The 22,408-nt window shown below is 39.2% G+C and overlaps 1 protein-coding gene and 1 pseudogene across 2 annotated transcripts in view; both read right to left on the reverse strand.

Moving 5' to 3' along the window:
• CPA6 (carboxypeptidase A6) overlaps positions 1-22,408 on the reverse strand; it is a 402,022-nt gene that overhangs the window by 293,943 nt on the left and 85,671 nt on the right. The window lies entirely within an intron of this gene.
• Positions 13,891-16,280, reverse strand: LOC101443426 (elongin-A-like; annotated as a pseudogene).

Consider the following 22,408-nt stretch of genomic DNA (forward strand, 5'->3'; position numbering starts at 1 on the left):
GAGTGAGGGAGACTATTTAAACAAATCATAGGAGCTGGGGAGAAAATTTTGCATGAAAACAAATAGAACAGATCAAGAATTCTGGAGCTGGAACAGAGGGAAGGAAGTTTTCTCTTGGAGGGGAACCAATTAAATTAAATTAAAAATTTAATTAAAAATTGTACCACACATCCAGGGTAAGAATCAGATGAAGAAGATCTGAGAAAATGTGATAAGTTAAAGATGGGCTATTCTAAAGGTCTAGAATAAGTTGGACCAAGCACCGAAGAAGAGCCTTATCACAAAACCAATCAACAATAAAACCCTAAACAAGAGGGAGAAATTGACCTTCAGAGTAAACTCGTCAAGATAATCAGATGCCTAGACATCAGCAAAAAATTACAAGCCATACTAAGAAACAGGAAGATATATGGTTCAATCAGGGAACAAATTAAAACTTCAGAGGAGACACAGAATTTGGAACAACTAATCAAAGAAGTTCAAACAAATCTCCTAAATCAATTCAAGGAGATGAAGGAAAATATGCATAAAGAGATACAGTAGGTTTGTTTGTTTGCTCACTTATTTATTTATGGGCATAAAGAGATACAGTAGGTTTGCTTATTTATTTGTTTATTTGTTTATTTATTTACCCACCCAGAATCTTGTACATGGGAAACCAGTGCTCAACCACTGAGTGATATTGGCTCCCCTGAGTTGGTTTTTTCATTTCCTGTGCCTTCCATGTGTGAAGCAGGTACTCAACTGCTTAAGCCACATCCACTCCCAAGATAAAGTATATTAAGAAAATAAGGTGTGCGCGAAAAAGACAATCTGAGGGAAATGGATGTGACTCAAGTGGATAGGGCTTCCGCCTACCATATGGGAGGAACCAGGTTTTATCCCTGGATCCTCCTGGTGAAAAAGAAGAAGAGAAAGCATGCCTGCATAGCAAGCCAGTGCCTGCATGGTAAGCCAGTGCCTGCGTGGTAAGCCAGTGCCTGTGTCGCAAGCCGAGTGCCTACACAGCAAGCTAAGTGCCTACACAGCAAGCCAAGTGCCCATGCAGTGAGCCAGTGCCCTCAAAAGTGAGTCATCAGCAAGATGATGACACAACAAAAGAGAGACCAAATAGCCAAAAATGTCTTAAAAGAGAAAAACGTAGTTGGAGGACTCTCACTTCCAGACTTTAAAGCATATTACTTAGCTACAGTGGTAAAAATAGCATGGTACTGGCATAAAGACAGATTGACCAATGGAACTGAATTGAGAACTCAGAAATAGACCCTTGCATCTCCAGTCAAGCAGTTTTTTTGTTTTTTAAAGATTTATTTTATTTCTCTCCTCTTCCCCCCGCCCTGCCCCAGTTGTCTGCTCTCTGTGTCCATCTGCTGTGTGTTCTTCTTTGTCTGCTTCTGTTGTGTCAGTGGCATGGGAATCTGTGTTTCTTTTTGTTGTGTCATCTTGTTGTGTCAGCTCCCCATGTGTGTGGCACCATTCCTGGGCAGGCTGCACTTTCTTTCGCGCTGGGCGGCTCTCCTTATGGGGCGCATTCCTTGCGCGTGGGGCTCCCTATGCAGGGACACCCCTGTGTGGCATGGCACTCCTTGCGCGCATCAGCACTGCACATGGGCCAGCTCCACTCAGGTCAAGGAGGCCTGGGGTTTGAACCGCGGACCTCCCATGTGGTAGACGGACACCCTAACCACTGGGCCAAGTCCACTTCCCTCAAGTAGTTTTTGACAAGGCTATTAAGCCCATCCAGTTGGTCCAGAACAATCTCTTTAGCAAATGGTGCTGGGATAACTGGATAACCATGCCCAAAAGAAAGAGGACCCCTACCTCACACCTTACACAAAAATTAACTCGAAATGGATCCACGACATAAATATAAAAGCTACAACCATAAAACTCCTAGGAGAAAATGTAGGAAAACAACTTCAAGATCTTCTGGTAGGAGGTAGTTTCTTAAACCTTACAGCCGAAGCATGCACAACAAAAGGAAAAATAGATAAATGGGTCCTTCTCAAAATTTAACACTTTTGCACTTCAAAGCACTTTGTCAAAAGGGTGAAAAGGCAGTCAACTCAATGGGAGAAAATATTTGGCAATCACATATCCAGTAAGGGTTTAATATCCATGATATATAAAGAGATCATAAAACTCAACACTAAAAAGATGAACAACCCAATTAAAAAATGGGCAAAAGACTTGAAAAGACAATTGTCCAAAGAAGAAATATAAATGGCAAAGAAATACAGGAAAAGAACTAGCAATCAGGGAAATTCAAATCAATAAGACACCATTTCACACCTATTAGACTGGCTGCTATTAAAAAGTTAGATAACTGTAAATGTTGGAGAGGTTGTAGAGAGATAGCAATGCTTATTCAATGGTGGTGGGAATATAGAATGGTACAGCCACTTTGGAGGACTGTTTGGCAGCTCCTAAGGAAGCTGAATATAGACTTGCCATGAGATCCAGGAATACCATTACTAGGTATATACCCAGAAGAACTGAGAGTAGTGACACAAAAAGACATCTGCACACCAATGTTCATAGCATGATTATTCACATTTGCCAGTGTTGCAAAGAATACAGGTGTCCATCAACTGATGAACTGATAAAGAAATCGTGGTGCATACACACAATGAAATATCATGCAGCAGCAAAAACACATGAAGTCATGAAGTGTATTAGTCAGCCAAAGGTATGTTGATGCAATGTATCAGAAATCTGTTAGGTTTTTATAAAGGGTATTTATTTGAGGTAGAAGCTTACAGTCACAAGGCCCTAAAGAGTCCAACTCAAGGTACCATAAGAGGTACTTTCTCACCTAAAGTCATTGACCACACATTGGAGCAAGATGGCTGCAAACATCTGCAAGGGTTAAGGCTTCCCCTTTTCTTAAGGCTCCATGGTCCCAGCTTCTTCTAATATCAGTTGTAGGCTGAGAAGAGTCCCATCTCTCTCCTTGGCCTAGTTTCTCCCTGGGCTCATCCACTCTGCTCTCTCCACAAGGCCAGCTGTAGATTGTCAGGCAAATGTCTCATCTCTCTTCCTAGGGCCTCTGCCATGTCTAATGGAGCCATCTCTCTTTCCTCATGTATCTGCTTCTCTGTGTGTTTACTTCTCAGGGCTCCAATATCAAAACTCCAACTAACTCCTCTGCCTTGTCATTTTCTCTGAGTCCCCACCCACCAAGGGGATAGGGACTCAAAATCCTACTGAAACGGCCAAATCAAAATCTTAATCATTATTTAATCAAATAAGAGTGAAACCTCTAAATCCAATACACTATAATATAATATGATCAGAGGAACAGACCAGTTTACAAACATAATCCAATATCTATTTTTGAAATTCATAAATAATACCAAACTGCTACATGAAGCATATGACAGGGATGAACCTGGAGGATATGTTTAGTGAAGCAAGCCAGACACAAAAGGACAAATACTGTATGGCTGCACTATTATGAACTAAATATATTATGTAAACTTATCAAATTAATAATTAGAACATAGGTCACCAGAAAATAGAATGAAGATAGAGAATGGAAAACTGATGGTTAATCTGTGAAGAATTGTTTAAAAGGTTGTTTGTAAAATCTTTGGAAATGAATGGAAATGGTGAGAAAACATCACGGCGTTTCTGACAAGAGCTATTAAATGGGTATGATAGTGGTTGAAAGGGAAAGCTTATGGGCATTTATATCACTAAAAGGAAAGCTAAAAAATGTAACAAGGGGCTGTATAACATAGTGGAAACTCATGTAAAATACAAATATGGGTGATATTGCATATATAAGACTGTACAAAATATAAATACAAATAAACTAGAGAGAAGGAAATAGAATAGCAGCTATGTACAGTGGGGAAGCATAGAGAGATTGAAAGATGATGAGTTTTATTTGGTTGTTTTTTGTTTATTATTATTATTACTGCAACAATGAAAATGCTCTATAAATGCTTGAAATGATGAATGCAAAACTATGTGATCATACTGAATGCCATTGATTGTACATTTTGGATAGATTCATGCATTATTAATAAGTACCTATAAAATTTGTAAAAAAAAAATGCACTAGAGGCATTCAAGAACAGATTTGAACAGACAGAAGAATCAGTGAACTAGAAGACAGGATAACTGAAATCACACAGTCAGAAGAACAGATAGAGATAAGAACAGAAAAAAATTTATGAGTGTCTTGGGATTTGAAGGACAGCACAAAGTGCACAAAGATAAATATCATGGGTGCCCACAAAGGAGAAGAGAAAGAAAAAGGGGGAGAAAGAATATTGAGTAAGTAATGGCTGAAAATTTCCTAACTCTCATTAAGCACGTAAATATGCATGTCCAAGAAGTGCAATGTACTCCAAACAGAATAAATCTGGACAGATCTGTTCCAAGACATATACTAATCAGAATGTCAAATGCCAAGCATAATGACAGAATTTTGAAAGCAGCAAGAGAAAAGCAATTCATCACATCCAAGAGAGCCTCAAAAAGATTAAATGCCAATTTCTCAAAAGAAACTATGGAGGCAAGTAGGCAGTGGTATGATATATTTAAGATACTAAAAGGGAAAATCTGCCACAACATAAAGGTGGGAAACAGAGAGATATAGGGAAAAAGAATATTTATGCTTTTGAAGCTAAGTTGGTATCTTTTCATTAGTAGGTTATAGATGTAGGATGTGGAATATAAGTCTGAAAGCAATCACAATGAAAGCATAAAAAAAGGTACACAAACAAAATGAGAAAGGGATCAGTCAGATACATCACAAAAGATCAAGTATACAGAAAAGAATGTTGCAATAAAGGAAGATACAAAAATTTTTTTTGACATATAAAAACCAAAGGACAAAATGGCTGAAGTACTGCTTTTATAGTAGTAACACTAAATGTTAATCAATTAAATTCCCCAATTAAAAGATACAAAGTAGCAGAGTGGATAAAAAAAGTATGATCCAACTACATGTTGTTTAAAAGAGACTCACCTTGGATCAGCATTCTTAAGGTATCTGTGAGCTTGAACTGAAATTCAAAAAAACATTAATCTTGTGGGGATGTATTGGTGCAGGTGTGATATATTAAATAATACACAGTATAGTGTGGACTTAGTAAGGGGTCTGTGGTTTTCACCTGACTGGCAGAGAGTTCTGTGGAACAAAAAAAGTTAAGAACACTTACCTTATACCCAAAGAAACAAACAGTTTGAAAGTGAAAGGTTGGAAAAGATATTCCATGCAAAGAGTAACCAAAAAAAGCTGGGATAGTTATACTAATACTAGACAAAACAGGTAGGTCAAAAACTGTTACATGAAACATAGAAGGACACTTTATATTAATAAATAAAAGCTGCAGTCCACCAAGAGGAAATATCCATCATAAATATTTATGCTACTAAAACACATGAGGTAAACACAGGCAAAACTAAAAGGAAAAACAGACACCTCTACAACAGTAATTGGATACTTCAGTGTATCACTCTCATCAATAGATAGAACCCTAGAGAGCAGATCAATAAGGAATCAGAGAATTTGAATAATATAATAAATGAACTAGACCTACAGATATATACAGAACATTGTACCCCAAAACATCAGTATATACATACTTCTTAAGTGCATATCATTCTCCAGATTGACCACATGTTGAGTAAAAAAAAAAAAGTCTCAAATTTAGAAAGATTATACAAAGCATCTTCTCTGACCATAATGGAATAAAACTGGAACTCAACAACAGGCTGAAAACTGGAAAATCCACTGATATATGGAAATTAAGCAACACACTCTTAACCAGTGGGTCAAAGAAGAATTTGCAAGGGAAATCACTAAATATCTTGAGACAAATGAAAATAAGAACACAACATATTAAAACTTGGACATAAAGGTATCCTGGCTGCCATAGGTATGTTTTCTAGATAGAGACCCACTCAGTAGCTAACAAAACATTAAACTTTCCTTCTGGGGAAGTCCTGCTACTTTCTCAAATAAGATAACAACAACAAAGCTCTGGATTATATAAGCCTTGCCTAAAAAAAGAAAATAGGCCAATAAGCCAAGCCCTAGATCTTAAGGCTTGCATTTACAAACCTTATTCTGGTAATTATGAAATTAAGCCCAAGTATATTAATGCCTAAGAGCTGCCCCCTGAAAACCTACTTGTTACTCAAACATTACCCTTCTCTAAGCCAAACTTTGCAAGTAAATTCACTACCTTCCCATGACATGGGACATGACTCTAAGGGATGAGCCTACCTGGCACTGAAGGATTATAACCAAGTGTTAATCAGTGAAGCATATGGAGAAAGAACTTGACCCAAAGGGGAAATGTTAAATAAAATAGAGTTTTCATGGCTAAGAGATTTCAGTGAATTGGGAGGTCATTCCAAAGAGGTTATACTATGCCAAGCTCAGCTAGACTTCATAAAATGCCACAATAAACAAAGCCTCAAACAAAAGTAGTCCTGAGGGCCCTAAGGATATCCAGACAACATAGGCAAGACACATGGCCTTATGAAATCAACAGCCTTCAGGAAGCCCTATCTGGGAATATATGGAAATCTATTTACCCAATATAACACAGGTATAATCATTTTTAACTTCTCTAATCAAAATTCTTCTACTCCATTTATCTTAGTCTGTAATTTTCTATTTACCTATTACATATAGTTCTCAGAGACTAAAAGGCTTTGGATTGTTCAGGGTTGAGCCCTGAAACCTAGTAGATGCACAGTAAACGCCTAGTTTCCAGTTCTTCAGGCTTTCCCAGAATAACCAACAAAACAATGAGACTGGACCAGCCCCACCCCAAAAACAAGGAGTGTCTTCAACTGCAAGCAAAACAATCTCATCCCTTTGTCCCATAATATGAATGTCCCTTCTCAGCCTAAAGCAGTCAGAGAAGACATTGTCTCAAAGATCTCAGGATTGAGGAATAAACAAAATGGGGGGGGGGGGGGGGGATGTAATCACTGACCAAAGCAGATCTATTGTTATTGTAGTTGTTAATTGTCTAACTTGTAGCATTGCTATAAATAATAAGTTTTTAAATTAAAAAACAAACAATTTATGGAATGCAGCAAAGGTGGTGCTAAGGGTGAAATATATAGCCCTAAATACTTACATTAAAAAAGAAGAGTGCACTAAAATCTAAGACCCAACTGCATGCCCAGTGAAATTAGAAAAAGAGAAGAAAACTAATCCAAAAGGGTGAAGGTAAGAAATTACAAAGATTAAAGCAGAAATAAATGAAACAGAAACAAAACAAAACAAACAAACAAAAACAAAATAGAAGCAATCAAAAAAAACAAAAGTTGATTTTAAAGAGATCAATAAAATTGGTAAACCCTTAGCTAGACAGACAAAGCAAAAAAGAGAGAAGATATAAATAAATAAAATCAGAAATGAGAGGAGGGCCATTACTACTGACCCCACAGAAATAAAATGGATAATAAAAGGATACTATGAACTACTGTATGCAACAAATTAGACAACCTGGATGAAATGGTGAATTTCTAGAAATACACGAACAACCTACACTGACTCTAGAAGAAGCAGAAGACATCAACCGGCCAGTTATAAAAAGGGATGGAATCAATCATCAAAAATCTCCCACAGAAAAGCCCAGGACCAGATGGCATAACAGGTGAATGCTACCAACCATTCCAAGAAGAATTAATGCCAATTCTGCTCAAACTCATCCACAAAATTGAACAGTTGGGAACATTGCCTAATTCACTCAATGAAGCATAATATCACCTTAATATCAAAGCCAGACAGAGATACTTTAAGAAAAAATTACAGACTGATTTCTCTTATGAATATAAACATCCTTAACAAAATACTTGCAAATCAAATCTAACATCACATTAAAATAATTATACACCATGATCAAGTGGGTTTTATCCCAGGTATGCTAGCATGGTTCAACTGAAAAAAATCAATTTATGTATAAACCACATTAACAAAATAAAGGGGAAAAATAACTCCATGATCATCTCAATTGACACAGAAAAGGCATTTGGCAAAATCCAGCATCCTTTCTTGACAAAAACACTTAAAAAAAATAGGAAAAGAAGGGAACATCCTCAACATGATAAAGGGCATATATGACCAATCCACAGCTAATATCATACTCAATGGTGAAAGACTGAACTCCTTCCCTCTAAGATCTGGAAACAGACAAGGATGCCCACTATTATCACTGTTATTCAACACTGCGTTGGAAGTTCTATACAGAGCAACTAGGAAAAGAAATAAAAGCCATCCAAATTGGAAAGGATGATATAAAACTTTCACTATTTGCAGACGACATGATCTTATTTATAGAAAGTCTTATCTACAACAAAGCTATAAGAGCTAATAAATGAATAAATGAGTTCAGCAAAATGGTGGAGGTACAAAATTAACATGCAAACAGCAGTAGTGTTTCTATACATTAGTAATTAGCATGCTGAGGAGGAAGTCAAGGAGATTCCATCTACAATAGCAAATAAAAGAATCAAATACCCAGGAGTTAATTTAACCAAGGATGCAAAGGACCTATACACAGAAACCTGGAAAACATTGCTAAAAGAAATCAAAGAAGACCTAAATAAATGGAAGGACATTTTGTGTTCATGGATTGGAAAACTAAATATCATTTAGAGGGGACTGGACATGGCCCAAGTGGTTGGGTGCCTGCCTCCCACATGGGAGGTCTTGGGTTCAGTTCCTGGAGCCTTCTAAAGAAGATGAACAGACAATGAGCAGACACAGTGAGTAGACACAGCAAGCAGACAGATGAGGTAGCCATCTTGGGAGGGGGGTAGTGGAATATCGTTGGGAGGTCAACTCTACACAAAATGATTTACAGATTCAATACAATCCCAATCAAAATTCTAGAAGACTTCTTTGCAGAAATGAAAAAGCCAAATTTATTGGGGGGAGGGAGGTTTAAGAGACCTTGAATAGACAAAAACATCTTGAAAGAAATAACATAGTAGGACTCCTCACACGTACTGATTTTAAAGAATATTACAAAGCTACAGTGGTCAAAACCGCATGGGATTGGCACAAGGATAAACACACTGACCAATGGAATTGAATTGATAGTTCAGAAACAGAGCCTCACATCTATGGCCAACTGACTTTTTTGACAACACTGCAAGTCCACTCAGTTGGGACAGAATTATCTCTTCAACAAATGGTTCTGGGAGATTTGGATACCCATATGCAAAGGAATGAAAGAGGACCTATATCTCACACCATATACAAAAATTAACTCTAAATGGATCAAAGACTTAAATAGAAGAATGGGGATTATAAAATTAGAAAAAATGTAGGGAAGCATCTTCAGGATCTTGTATTGGGAAATGATTTCTTGAACTTTATACCCAGGGCACAAGCAACTAAAGAAACAGATCAATGGGAACCTCCTCAAAATTAAAACTTTTTGTGCATCAAAAGTCTGCCACAAAAGTGAAAAGAACTTACTTGATGGGAGAAAATATTTGGAAACCACATATTGAAAAACAATTTAAAATCCAGAATATATAAAGAAACCCTACAACTCAAAAATAAAAAGGCAAACATCCCAATTAAAAAGTGGGCAGGAGGAACCTGCAAGATGGTGGCAGAGTAAGGAATACCTAGAGTCAGCTCCTCCTACAGGGCAGTTAGCAAACACCCAGAGCTTTCTGGAGCTAGCTGCAGCACCTGTTTGGGGGCTCCAGGAGATGAATAGAGCATCCTGCAATGTCCTTGAAGGAGTAGAAGGAGGAGACTGCCTGTCTGCAAAGAAGATTCATAAGTAGAGTGCTCCATGCCATGGAGGCCGGTGCCCATCCTCCACTGGAGGCATGAGCCACCTCGGGAGCAGTTCTGTGGCTGGAATTGAAAGCTCCACTTCCCAAAAATGGGGGAGGAAGAGTCAGTTGGGCACCAATTACAGCTACTGATGAGTAACTTCAGCAGGCTACAGTATAATCCTGAGAACAGCTAAAGTTTGAGCCTGTCCAAGCCAGAAAGAGGCCAGGAGCCGCCAACTTTTTTTTTTTTTTTTTAAAGATTTATTTATTTAATTCTCCCCCCTCCCCCGGCTGTCTGTTCTCTGTGTCTATTTGCTGCGTCTTGTTTCTTTGTCTGCTTCTGTTGTCATCAGTGGCACGGGAAGTGTGGGCGGCACCAATCCTGGGCAGGCTGCACTTTCTTTCGCGCTGGGTGGCTCTCCCTTCGGGGCGCACTCCTTGTGCGTGAGGCTCTCCTACACGGGGGACACCCCTGCGTGGCACGGCACTCCTTGCGCGCATCAGCATTGCGCATGGGCCAGCTCCACACGGGTCAAGGAGGCCCAGGGTTTGAACCGCAGACCTCCCATGTGGTAGACGGACGCCCTAACCACTGGGCCAAGTCCGGTTCCCTAGGAGCCGCCATCTTAACTCCGCGCCTGGCACGGGGGGAAGCCGAATGGACTGAAAATCCCAGTGCTGGTGGGAACCAGCTTCTTTCCATCCAGATCATATTGCAGTTCTAGCCTAAGACCCAGTGTCACCTCCAGCAGGGAGGAAGCTGCGGGGACCTGTGCCAGCCTCTCTGGGAAATTACCGACTAAGCCGCCGAGGCCAGTGATTATCCTACTCTGGTAGCCCAAGCCGCCCTGGAGCTATTCTGTGGCTGGAATTGGAAGCTCCATTTCCTAGAAATAGGGGAGAAGGACACAGTTGGCTGCTAATTTTGGCTACTGATTGGTAGACTTGGCTGGCTAAGATATAGCCCTGGGAACACCTGGGGTGAGAACCACCCCAAGTCAGAAAGAGGCCAGTAGCTGCCATTCTGACTCCACCCCCAGCCTGAGGGGAAGCTGGGCTGACTGAAACTCTCAGTGTTGGCAAGAACCAGTTTCTTTCACACAGATCAGCCTGCAGCTCGCCTAGGCTTCAGCCCCACCTCTGGCAGGGAGGAGACGGAGGAGCCCTGCACCAGCTGATATAGGTAACTACAGGTAACTTTGGCTGACATAGATTGAATATCAGAAGTCTACCAGGGCAACTACGGTCATCTTGGACCTGCGCTGCCTAGATTGCTGCCCACACCTGCAGTTCCATCCCTGCCCCAGGCAGGGAAGAAAGGGATGTAAAGCTTCATCAGTCTCTGGGCAACCACAGTCTAAGCCTGCACTCAGATTATTCCACTTAGTTGTGACTCTGTCCCTACCCCTGACAAAGGAGAAAGTTGGAAGTAGTTTCATTGGTCCCTGGTGCAATGAGGGCAGCTTGAGCCTTCACAGCTTATAGCACCACCTACATGCTTGGCTCCTATTGCACAATCATCAACGGAGAAAGGAGAGGAAGCCCTACACTAAAGAGAAAAATTGCACCCAGAATAAATACTCTAGTAAGCAAAGACACCAACAAAAAAATACAATCCACACCAAGAAACAGGAAGTCATGGCCCAGTTAAAGGAATAAGATAAGCCTCCAGATGACATAAAAGGGTTGAGACAACTGATTATAGATGTTCAAACAAATCTCCTTAACAAATTCAATGAGATGGCTAAAGAGATTAAGGATATTAAGAAGACATTGGATGAGCACAAAGAATTTGAAAGCATATATAGAAAAATAGCAGATCTTATGGGAATGAAAGGTTCAATAAATGAAATTTAAAACACACTGGAATCAAATAATAGCAAATTTGAGGAGGCAGAAGAAAGGATTGGTGAGCTTGAAGAAATGGCCTCAGAAAGTAAACATAAAAAAGAACAGATGAAGAATGGAAAAAACTGGACAAGGTCTCAGGGAACTAAATGACAGCAAAAGGTGTGCAAACATATGTCCCATGGGTGTCCCAGAAGGAGAAGAGAAAGAAAAAGGGGCAGAAGGAATATTTGAAGAAATAATGGTAGAAAATTTCCCAACCCCATTGAAGGCCATAGATTTCCCTGTCCAAAAAGCACAATGTACTCCCATCCAAAAAAATCTGAATAGACCAACTCCAAGACACACACTTATCAGAATATCAAAGGCCAAAGACAAAGAGAGAATTCTGAGAGCAGGAAGAGAAAAGCAATGCATAACATATAAGGGATATCCAATAAGATTAAGTGCTGATTTCTCACCAGAAACCTTGGAGGCAAGAAGACGGTGGTCTGATATATTTAAGAAACTACAAGAAAAAACTTCCAGCCAAGAATTTTATATCCAGCAAGACTGTCTTTAAAAAAATGAGGGTGAAATTAGAATATTCATAGATAAACAGAAACTGAGAGAATTTCTAAGGAAGAGACCAGATTTTCAGGAAATAGTAAAGAGTGTGCTAGAGCCTGAAAAGAAAAGACAGGAGAGAGGGGTCTGGAAGAGAGTCTAGAAATGAAGATTATATCAATAAAAGTAACCAAAAGTGTCAAAAGAGTGGTGAAAATAATATATGACAGATAAAACTCAAACAGTCAGAATAAATTTAACCAATAATGTAAAGCATTTGTATTCAGAAAACTGCAACTCAATGTTAAAACAAATTTAAAAAGCCCTAAATAACTGGAAGAACATTCCATGCTCATGGATTAGAAGACTAAATATCATTAAGATAGATGTCAATTTTACTCAAAGTGATATACAGATTTAAAGCAATCCTGATAAAAAATTCCACCAGCATTAAAGAAAAAACTGAAAACACAGTCATTAAATTTATTTGGAAGGGTAAGGAGTCCTGAATAGCCAGAAACATCATAAAAAGGAAACGTGAACCCTCATCTCCAGACTTTAAATCATAATATCTACCTATAGTGGTAAAAACAGCATGGTACTGGCTTAAAGACAGACACAATAGACCAATGGAACCAAATTTATGGTTCAGAAACAGACCCTCACAGGTATGGTCAAGTGATTTTTGACTAACCTGTCAAACTCACACAGCCCGGGCAGAACAATCCATTCAACAAATGGTGCTGAAAGAATTGGACAGCCATAGCTGAAAGAAGGAAAGAGGACCCCTATCTCACACCTTATCAAAAAATTAACTCAAAATGGATCAAAAACCTAAAAATAAAAGAACCATAAAACGTCTAAAAGAAATTATTGGAAAATATCTTCAAGACCTGGTGGTAGGTGGTGGATTCTTAATGGAGATAAGAGAAGGATTGAGTGGACTACTAATGTTTAATGTATGTAGACGTTTTAATTAGCTTTACTGTAAAAGTGTGGAAATGTATAGAGTGGATGGTAACACACAGTAACAGCTAGTTTATAAATGGGGATGTGACTGAAAATGGTAGTCTAGTTATGTAAATGCCAAGTGACAGAACGCTAGAGAATAATCTAGGAACTGAATAGCACAGTAAACCAAGAGGTAGATGAGAATTGTGGTTGATAGTACAGATGCAAGAGTGTCCTTTGTTAGCTAGAACAAATGTATATCACTAATGCAGGGTGTTGGGAATGTGGAGAAGCATGGGAAAAATATAGCTGGAGTGACCTATGGACTGTGGTTAGTAGTAATAATATAATATTCTTGTATCTATGTGAAAGATGTACTGTGTTGATACTGAGGCAGTATGGAAAATGTGAGCCAAATGTACACTATGGACATGGTAACAATCAGATGATATTATTTTTTAAAAATATAAATACAATCTGGGGACAATATTTATTAATTAAAACTATGTCTTATAGTTCACAAAGAGGCTAGTTAACAACAAAAGTATCATTGACCTTAAAATCCTCAGTGAGCCTGAGGCTTCACATCTTCAGAATTCTGAAAAGTTCTCCAGGCAGGGAGGCAGTGTCTGTGTACACAGGTTCACAGGCACAACACCTGGAAACTGTGCAGCAGCCTTCAGAGACCAAAAAGTTCCACAAAACAAAAGATTCTGGTCTCCTTTGAAGTTCCACTCCCCAACCCCAATTGTCCCTTGTATTCCCCAACCCCTCTCCCCACCAATTCCATCTCCAAGGCAGGTCTTCAGTTTATCGTCAGGAGAATCTGTTCTTGAAAGCTTTAATTGTCTTGGCCATCATTGGGGCAATTTTCTTCACAGTCGGTCTCCTAGAATCGTAGGAAACAGTGCTGCTGACCACTGACGCCAAGTGGGCACTGCTGGTGCTTGGGCCATCCTAGGCCAGCTCCTCGGTGCTGGGGTTAAAGTTGTTGCTGCTCGAGGGAGCATGGCTGCCTCCTGTGGGGTACGGGGCTGGCTTGATCTTGATTTTTTCAGGGACAGCTGCTACTCCTGTTCCAAACTTCTCCTGCCTTCTTCGAACATCACGAGGTGGCTTGGCTACAGAGTTGACAAAAGCCATCTTTGCTTGTCGGCCTTTGGGCTTACTGGCATGTGCAGGTGGGACAGTCTTTGTCAGTACTCGCAGCCGCTGTTCTTGGGCATCCTGAAGCCGCAGGTACATTTCCCGCCATGACTCATACTCTTCTGGCCTTTCGTCCTTGAAGTCTCGGTGACAATGAATTTTCCATAATTGATCTGTTTCTTCAATTAATACGTGATTGTATTTCTCAATGCGATATAGCTGATCAGGTGTACACCTCTCCAAAACAGGTTCAAGAACAGAATATGGGACTCCTCCCACTTCAAAGATTTAATCAATATTGTTTTTAAGTACTCGGATGCACTGCTGGGGCAAGGTCATCATTTTGGGGAGATAGGCACACTTGGAACCAGAATACACCTGCCTCTTAGAATTCATTCTGCACCCAGTAAATCCAGCTTCTTCCTCTTCCTGGGATGAAGAGACTGTTTTTCACTTTGGTTGGAAGGAGGATATTGATTCAAGGGAAGGAAGTGGACGGTAATTGGCCTGTATCATGGGTAAAGGCAACACTGGCAATGAATTGGTGGGGACCTTTTTCAGCTTGGCTGAATCGGCTCCAGGCAGCTATGACTTCTCTGATTTGCTTTCATTCACCTTAGGTAACTTCTGAACCAAGTCCAAGGTTTTACTAGTGCTTTTAGAATCAGTTTTTTTAGGTCCTTTTTCTCCAAGTGGAGTCACTGATGTTTTCACAATCTTTTTCTTTTTCTTCCGGGGCTGGTCATAGCTGAGATATGACTCGAAAGACATGGTGGGCTGCTCAAATTCGTCATCCATATCTGCATCCTCAACTTTAGGGAGGGGGCCCACTGACTTTCTATCCAAATTAGAAGTTTTTTGTTTCCCTTCTTGAGTCTTTAGAGTGCTAGAAACCTTCTCTTCCACCTTGGGTAACAGGTCTCCTGTCTCCCTTCCTAGCTCTAAGCTGTCTAGACTTCACTTGTTTTTGTCTCATTCGGTTTTCTCTGAGTCTTTGTGCTTTGGCTTGTTAAGATGGTTGTCTGAAGCAAACTCCAGGGGAGGTAAAAACGTCTTCTTGCTGCTGCTGCTCTCTCTTTCCTTCTCTTTTTTGGCAGCACTAGAGAGTGTTTCTTCTTTGTGCTCTCCCCTGAGGGTGGCCTTCGGTTCTCCTCTTTGGAGATGACCTTGTGTGATTTCTCACTGCTCATAGCAGAGGACTTCTCATCTCCCTTGGCATCCACAGGGCGTTTTTTCTTGTAGGAAGATCTGTGCTCTTTGTTTTGGCTCACAACCCCTTTACTCTGGGGCTCACTCAAGTGTGTTCTTGACTGGCCCCCAGTCTGTCCTATAAGGCATTACTGTGGCCTTTTCCAGGTTTCTGGTGTGAAATGATGGGCTCGTGAGCCTCCTCAGGGGATCTGGAATGGTCTACATACATCTGATGAGGACTAGAAGAAGATGGAGGGGACTGAACATGGCCATAATCAGAAGACTCATGGTCTGAAGAATAAGCTGGTGAGACTCTCTGGCACCTCTTTCTCTCGTCTCTCCTTTCAAGACTGTGAGAGTCTTTGTGAGCCCTCTCCAGCTCTGAGAGTTTTCTGTGCTTTTTCTGTCTGTGATCAGGGTGGTAAGATCGGCTACCAGAAGCTTTCTAGTTTTCTTGGTAGTCTCCCTCCATCTCTTCCTCCTTCTGAAGAGCATCCCTGGGGCACTTTCGGGAATTACTCTTCTCATAGTCCTGTTCCTCAGGCTCAGTGCTCTGTTCAACAGGAACCAACTTTTTCCACTGGGCCACTAAGTCCCTGGCAAAGTTTCCAACGTGCTCACGTTTTCGCAAGCTATTCACTGTTTTTCCGACCCTAGTCTCCGCAAGAATGTCTACTGTAATAGGCAAGAGAGAGAGTTTCTTCAGGTATTTCAAAAGCTTCTTGGGGTCGGGGTTCGCGGCCAGGCAGCGCCTGCAGCTTCTCCACCACTTGGAGCACCGACTCCGCCTTCATTGCTGTTGCTGGCACGGCCTCCTCGCCGGATGATATTATTTTATTTGTAGCAAATGACACACCACATTGTGGTGTGTTGATGGAGGGGTGATGTTTAGGAATTCTGCACATGTGCATGATTTTTTAAAATAAGTTTACAACTTCTGTCATAAAAAAAATATTTAAAAAATAATAGGGTAGGTTGGGGGAAAAACACACCAAATATAAGATAAGGACTATGATTAGTAGTAAGATTTTGACAATATTCTTTCATAATTTGTAACAAACATCTCATGACAATGCAAGGTGTTGGTGGAAGGTTGATGCATGGCACCCCTGTATGATGTTATGCATGTCTGTTTGTAAGTTCACAACTTTTACTATACACTTGTTTATATATGTTCATATATAAATGATATAAAGATAATAATAAAAGGATTGGATAGGGGGAAATGTTTAGTAGTAATATTTTGACACTACTCTTTAATCATTAGTTAAAAAGGTTAAAAACAATGCAAGTTATTGGTGGTAGGGTTAGATGTTACATATGTTTGTTTGATGTTATATATGTTTTTTTGTAAGTTCACAACTATTATACACTTATTGTTTATGTACGTTTATGTATGAGTGATATATTCCAATAAATTTTTTTAAAAAGCAAAAAAAAAAAAAAAAAGGGGGAAAAATACTTTAATAAACATTTCTCCCAAGAGGATATACAAATGACTATAAAGAACATGAAAATATGTTCAACATCACTAGTTATTAGAGAAATGCAAATCAAAACCACAAACAGATATTTCACACCTTCTATGATGGCCACTATTAACAAAAGAGAAAACTAGAAGTGCTGGGGAGGGTATGGAGAAATATGAACACTTATTTTTGCTGGTGGAAATGTAAAATGGTGCAGCCACTGTGGAAGACAGTTTGGTGGCTCCTCAGGAAGCTAAGTATAGAATTATCATATGACCCAGCAACCCAGTTACTAGGTATATACCCAGAAGCAGGCACTCAGACAGGTGTTTGCACACCAATGTTCACATTGCCATTATTCACAATTGCCAAAGAATGGAAGCAACCCATGTGTCCATTAATCAATGAATGGTTAAACAAAATGCAGTATATGCATACCATGGAACAAAATTCAACTGTAAATAGGAATGAAGTCCTGGTGCATGCAGCAACATGGGTGAACCTTGAAAACATTATGCTGAGTGAAATAAGCTAGACACAAAAGGACAAATATTGTATGATCTCACTTATATGAATTAATTAGAATAAGCAAACTCATAGAGGTAGAATCTGGAATATGTATTACCAGGGGATAGATGGGGGATAAAGAATGGGGAGTTCATGCTTAATATGTACAGAATTTCGAATTAGGCTGGCGGGAAATGTCCAAATATGGATGGTGATGATGGGAGCACATTATTCTGAGTACAATTAACAGCACTGAAATATGTAGGGGAATGTGGTTAAATGGGGAAACTTTCATTAATATACATTACTAGAATAAAAATGAAAAAATAAAATATAGAGCTGTTTAACACAGCATACCCTATTTTACATGATGGACAATAGTTAACAGTACAAGTATAAGAATGTTTTTTCATTATAACAAATATACAACCCTATACAAAGTGTTAATAATAGGGTGGTATATGGAAAAATATACCTAATGTAAACTAAGGACAATAGTTAATAGTACCATTTTTAAAAGTCTATTAGAAATCAATCTGAACCCTCGTATACTCTTGGCAGGAATGTAAAATGGTACAGCTGCCTTGGAAAAGTCTTTCTCAAATGGTTAAACAGAGTTACCATATGGTTCAGCAATTCTACTCTTAGATACATATCTTAGAGAAATGCAACTATGGACTAAAGTAGACATTACTATTCTAGAAATGGAAGAACTTTGAACATTGATATAAAGACAGTAGTTGCCAGAGGTTCTGAAAGGAGGGAGAGGGAAGAATAAGTATAATATGCGACATTTCTTGGACGTTAGAATTATTCTGCATGATACTGCAATTATGGATACAGGTCATTTTACATTTCGTCAAAACCTATACAATTGTGTGATGCAAAGTGTAAACCATAATGTAAACTATAATAAAGGCCATGGTTAATAGCAATGCTTCAATATGTGTTCATCAATATTAACAAATACACCATACTAATGAAAGATGTTAATTCAGGAAAGTGTGGGAGGGGAAGGATGGGGTATATAGGAATACCCAATATTTTTGATGTGACATTTATGTAATCTAAAACTTCTGTAAATATAGATAATAAAAATAAAATATGACATAAAAAAAGAAAGCCTATGTCCTCCCTAAAACCTGTACACAGATGTTCATAGCAGCATTATTCATAATAGCCGCAAAATGGAAATAACCTAAATGTTCATCAGCCAATGATGGGTAAATAAAATGCTGAAATATATTCCATTACCTTCCACAATAAAAAGAAATGAAGTTCTGGCCCGTGCTACAGTATGGATGAACCTTGAAAACATTATGCTAAATGAGAGAAGCCAGACACAAAAGGCCACATAATGTATGTTTCCGTTTATATAAAATATTCAGAATAGGCAAACCCATAAGACAGAAATAGATTAATGGTTGCTGAGGCTTGGGGGTTGGGGAGATTGGGGGCGGTGATGATAAAGGGTACAGGGCTTTCTTTTGCAGTGATGTAAATTGCCTAAAATTGATTGTGGGAATAGATGTACAACTCTGTGAATATAAGAGCCAATTGTACATTGTAAATGGGTAAAGTGTACACTCAATGGGTGTGTTGAATTCCATCTCAATAAAGCTATTAAAATAAAACAGGTGTTAGCAAAGCCTTCTTTTATCAAGGCACCATACACCTGCACTAGGATTCCAGGCCTTTGCCTGTTATATCATAGAATAATTATCGTACACTGTGTCTTAGATGCTGTATCTTGTACTTTGTGTTGTACGTCCATATGTACACATACTCTATTTTATTTTACATATTTACAGTGAGGATAAGTATGCTGTTAGAAATAGAATGGGCTAATCTATATTCAGATATATTATAGATTGGGGAACAAGGTGATGACAATTTACCTAGTCTCTTCTACTACATGACTACTAATAAGAAAATGCATTGCTCCTGAAGGTGAGTCCCCTAAGAGTAAGCAAAGAGTACTTTGGTAAAAAAATATTGCATATTATGGTACATATTTCATCTAGGCAACAAATTTATGGCAAGTCTTTGTGCCTTCTTCACTCATATACTAGAATTCAATTTAAGGAGGTAGAAAGTTGTAAAGAGGCTGTATATCAACACAAAAGTATGAATTAAAAGATGAAGGCAGGCTCCCCTGATAGAATGTTAAGGCTGATTTGGCTGATCAGTTTAACAATGAAGATGGTCTTTGCCAATTAGGTAACACGATACAGATTCCCCGAATGGGGTCAATCTACAGCTTTAGGAGAGAAAAAAGTATATTTTAAAGCATTTGAGAACATCTTTTTGTAAAAAATTCCTGTGCTGGAATAAATGTAATGAAGTTTTCAATATTTCAATTTTTCCAAGACTTACTTATATCAGGTTAAACAAAAACAGGCAAGGAATACATTTTTTTTCCCCCCAGAATTATTTTAGAGGATATGAGTAGGGAACATTAGTCTATGGAACTGGATTCTAGTTCTCCCCTTGAGCATATGGTAACTTCTCCCTGGAAGTGTGGAATTGTCAGGAGAATATCCAAGGAAGGAAGAACGCTCTTGAAGTTGTGAGAGGAGTTCAGAGTTCTTATTTTAAAATATTATTATCATGATTTAATTTTATACACTGATGGGTAAAGAGAATATTTGTTCATTTAACAAATATTTACGAGTGGCATTTTTTCTATATGCTGGGAATAGAGCAATGAATAAGATAGTAAATTTTCTATTGTCATCTAGCTTACATTATAGTTGTGGAGAAAGACAAATGAATAAACCATAACATTTTGGATAAGGGCTATAAATAAAGTAGAAGGTAATTAGACAGTAACTGGAATGGGGAATGTTTTAGTTTCCCAGCTGCTAAAATAAATATAATAAAATTTATTAGCTTAACAACAGGAATTTATTAGCTCAGTTTCAGAGGCTAGTTTCAGCAGCTTGCGTCCTCCTGGGTTGGTATGTTCTGGTTGGCTAGTCATCTTTGGGGTCCCTCAGCTTTTCCATCACATGGCAAGGCATCTGTCTTCTCTTTCTCTTCCAGGTTCTTCTGATTTCCAGCTTCTTGCTTCTCCTATGACTTCACCATCCATGTTGAATTTCCTTTGCTTGTAAGGACTTCAGCCATATTGAATGAAGGCTTACCCTCATTCAGTCTAGGCACACCTTACCCAATAACATCTTCAGAGGTCCTATGTACAGATAGGTTCACACCCACAGGACCAGGGCTAGGACCTGAACATGGCGTTTGTGGGAGACATGATTCAATCCCCAACAGGGTATGCATGCTGCTTTAGACTGGAGAGGGCAGTTAAGGAAGTGTACTCTAATTCAACTTTTGATGTAAAACCTGGGTGATAAGGATCCAGGCAGGGAAAGAATCGTGGGAAGTGCATGTTAAGAGCTCTATGCAAGAAAACACAAGTGCAAAGGTCCTGAGTGAGAACACTTGACTTGTTTGTTAGAAAGACAGTCAACATGTCTGTCACTTGGTGAACAAGTGGTTGAGTGGAAAGAGGCCATATTGGGGAGGGAGGCCAGGGAAAATCACATGGTAGAGTTTGGGAGGGAGTTTGGCTGTTATGCTGAGTATAACAGGAAGTTCTTAGAGGGTTTTAACCAGGACAATGAGATCTGATTTTTATTTTTATTTTTTATGAGGTACTAGGGATTGGACACAGGACCCCATACATGGGAAGTAGGCACTCAGCCACTTGAGCTACATCCACTGCCCTGATTTTCATTTTTAAATGTTCACTCTGGTTGCTGCGGGGAGCACGGACTATGGGGGAAGGGAAGATAAAGGAGAAAGCAGAGTGACCAGTCAGGAGAAGGTTGCCACAGTCTAGAATAGAAATAGCTTCTCTAAATAAGTGGGACAGAAGGGTTGGACTCAGGACATAATACTGGTAGAGCCAAAAGTAATTCACTGCTGAATTTATAAAGCTGTAGATTTCAGGGAGAGAGGAACCACAGTGACTCCTACCTTTTGGTCTCCAACTGAGACAAGACCGAGGGAGGTTTGGCAGGAAATATCAAGCTCCTATTTTGTGTGTGCATGGACATGCTAAGCTTGAGATGTTGTCAGACATCCATATGATGATGTTCAGGAATCACTGGATATATGAGCATAGGGATTAGCAGGTGAGGGCTAGAGATGTAAATTTAGGCATCAACGACATTTGGTTAGTATTTAAAACCTTGATACTCATTTCACTTGTATAGCCTGTCTGTGAGACTGTTCAGAGAATAGATGAAGTGTCAGAAATAGGATTTGAGTCTCCCAGAAGTTGTTTGCCAGACTCTTTTCTTAGTTGTTCCTTCATTCTGTTTCTAAAATTAGGATTTGAGTGTTCGGTAGAAATCATATACAGAGCTGAAGAGTCAGGAAGAGAACAGCATTGCTGCAAAGCTGTTAGACATACCTCATACATAGAATGCTGGTTTCGGTATCACACTGCCTCTCTCCCAGTATACTCATTTCCAAATCTGGGTCTTTAGCAGGTGGAAAATAAATCAAATCTAGAACCCTAGCTGCCAGGGGCTTGGGTGTTTGTGGTCTCTGCTGGCCAGAAGGGCACACTTGGAGGAGGTTGGAAGAGATGTTGATTGAGCCAATCCATTATCCACCCCACCCCTAGGAAAAAATAGCGTCTGTGGTGTTTAATGAGTCTTTAACTCTATAAGAACTCTTAGGGAAGTTTACTTGGAAATTCTTCATACAGAAATTTTTTTTTTCTTTTCGTGTGTTAAACAGATGAAGTAGCAATAGAAAGCTGTGGAGAAGCTCCCTTGGAAGATGTGAGCCAGCTTTCTAAATTAGCCTTTCATTTTTGAATTCAAAACAAGAGTTGGTTGAAATGACTGTTAAAACAGCTGGGAAATATGATCAATTAAACTGGGAAATAAAAGTGGGATCTATTTAGATTCTTGCCAAATGTGTTCCTCAGTTTGGGGATTTTCTTTTTCTAT

The sequence above is a fragment of the Dasypus novemcinctus genome, chromosome 14 (genome assembly GCF_030445035.2).
Source record: "Dasypus novemcinctus isolate mDasNov1 chromosome 14, mDasNov1.1.hap2, whole genome shotgun sequence".
Classification (NCBI taxonomy): domain Eukaryota; kingdom Metazoa; phylum Chordata; class Mammalia; order Cingulata; family Dasypodidae; genus Dasypus; species Dasypus novemcinctus.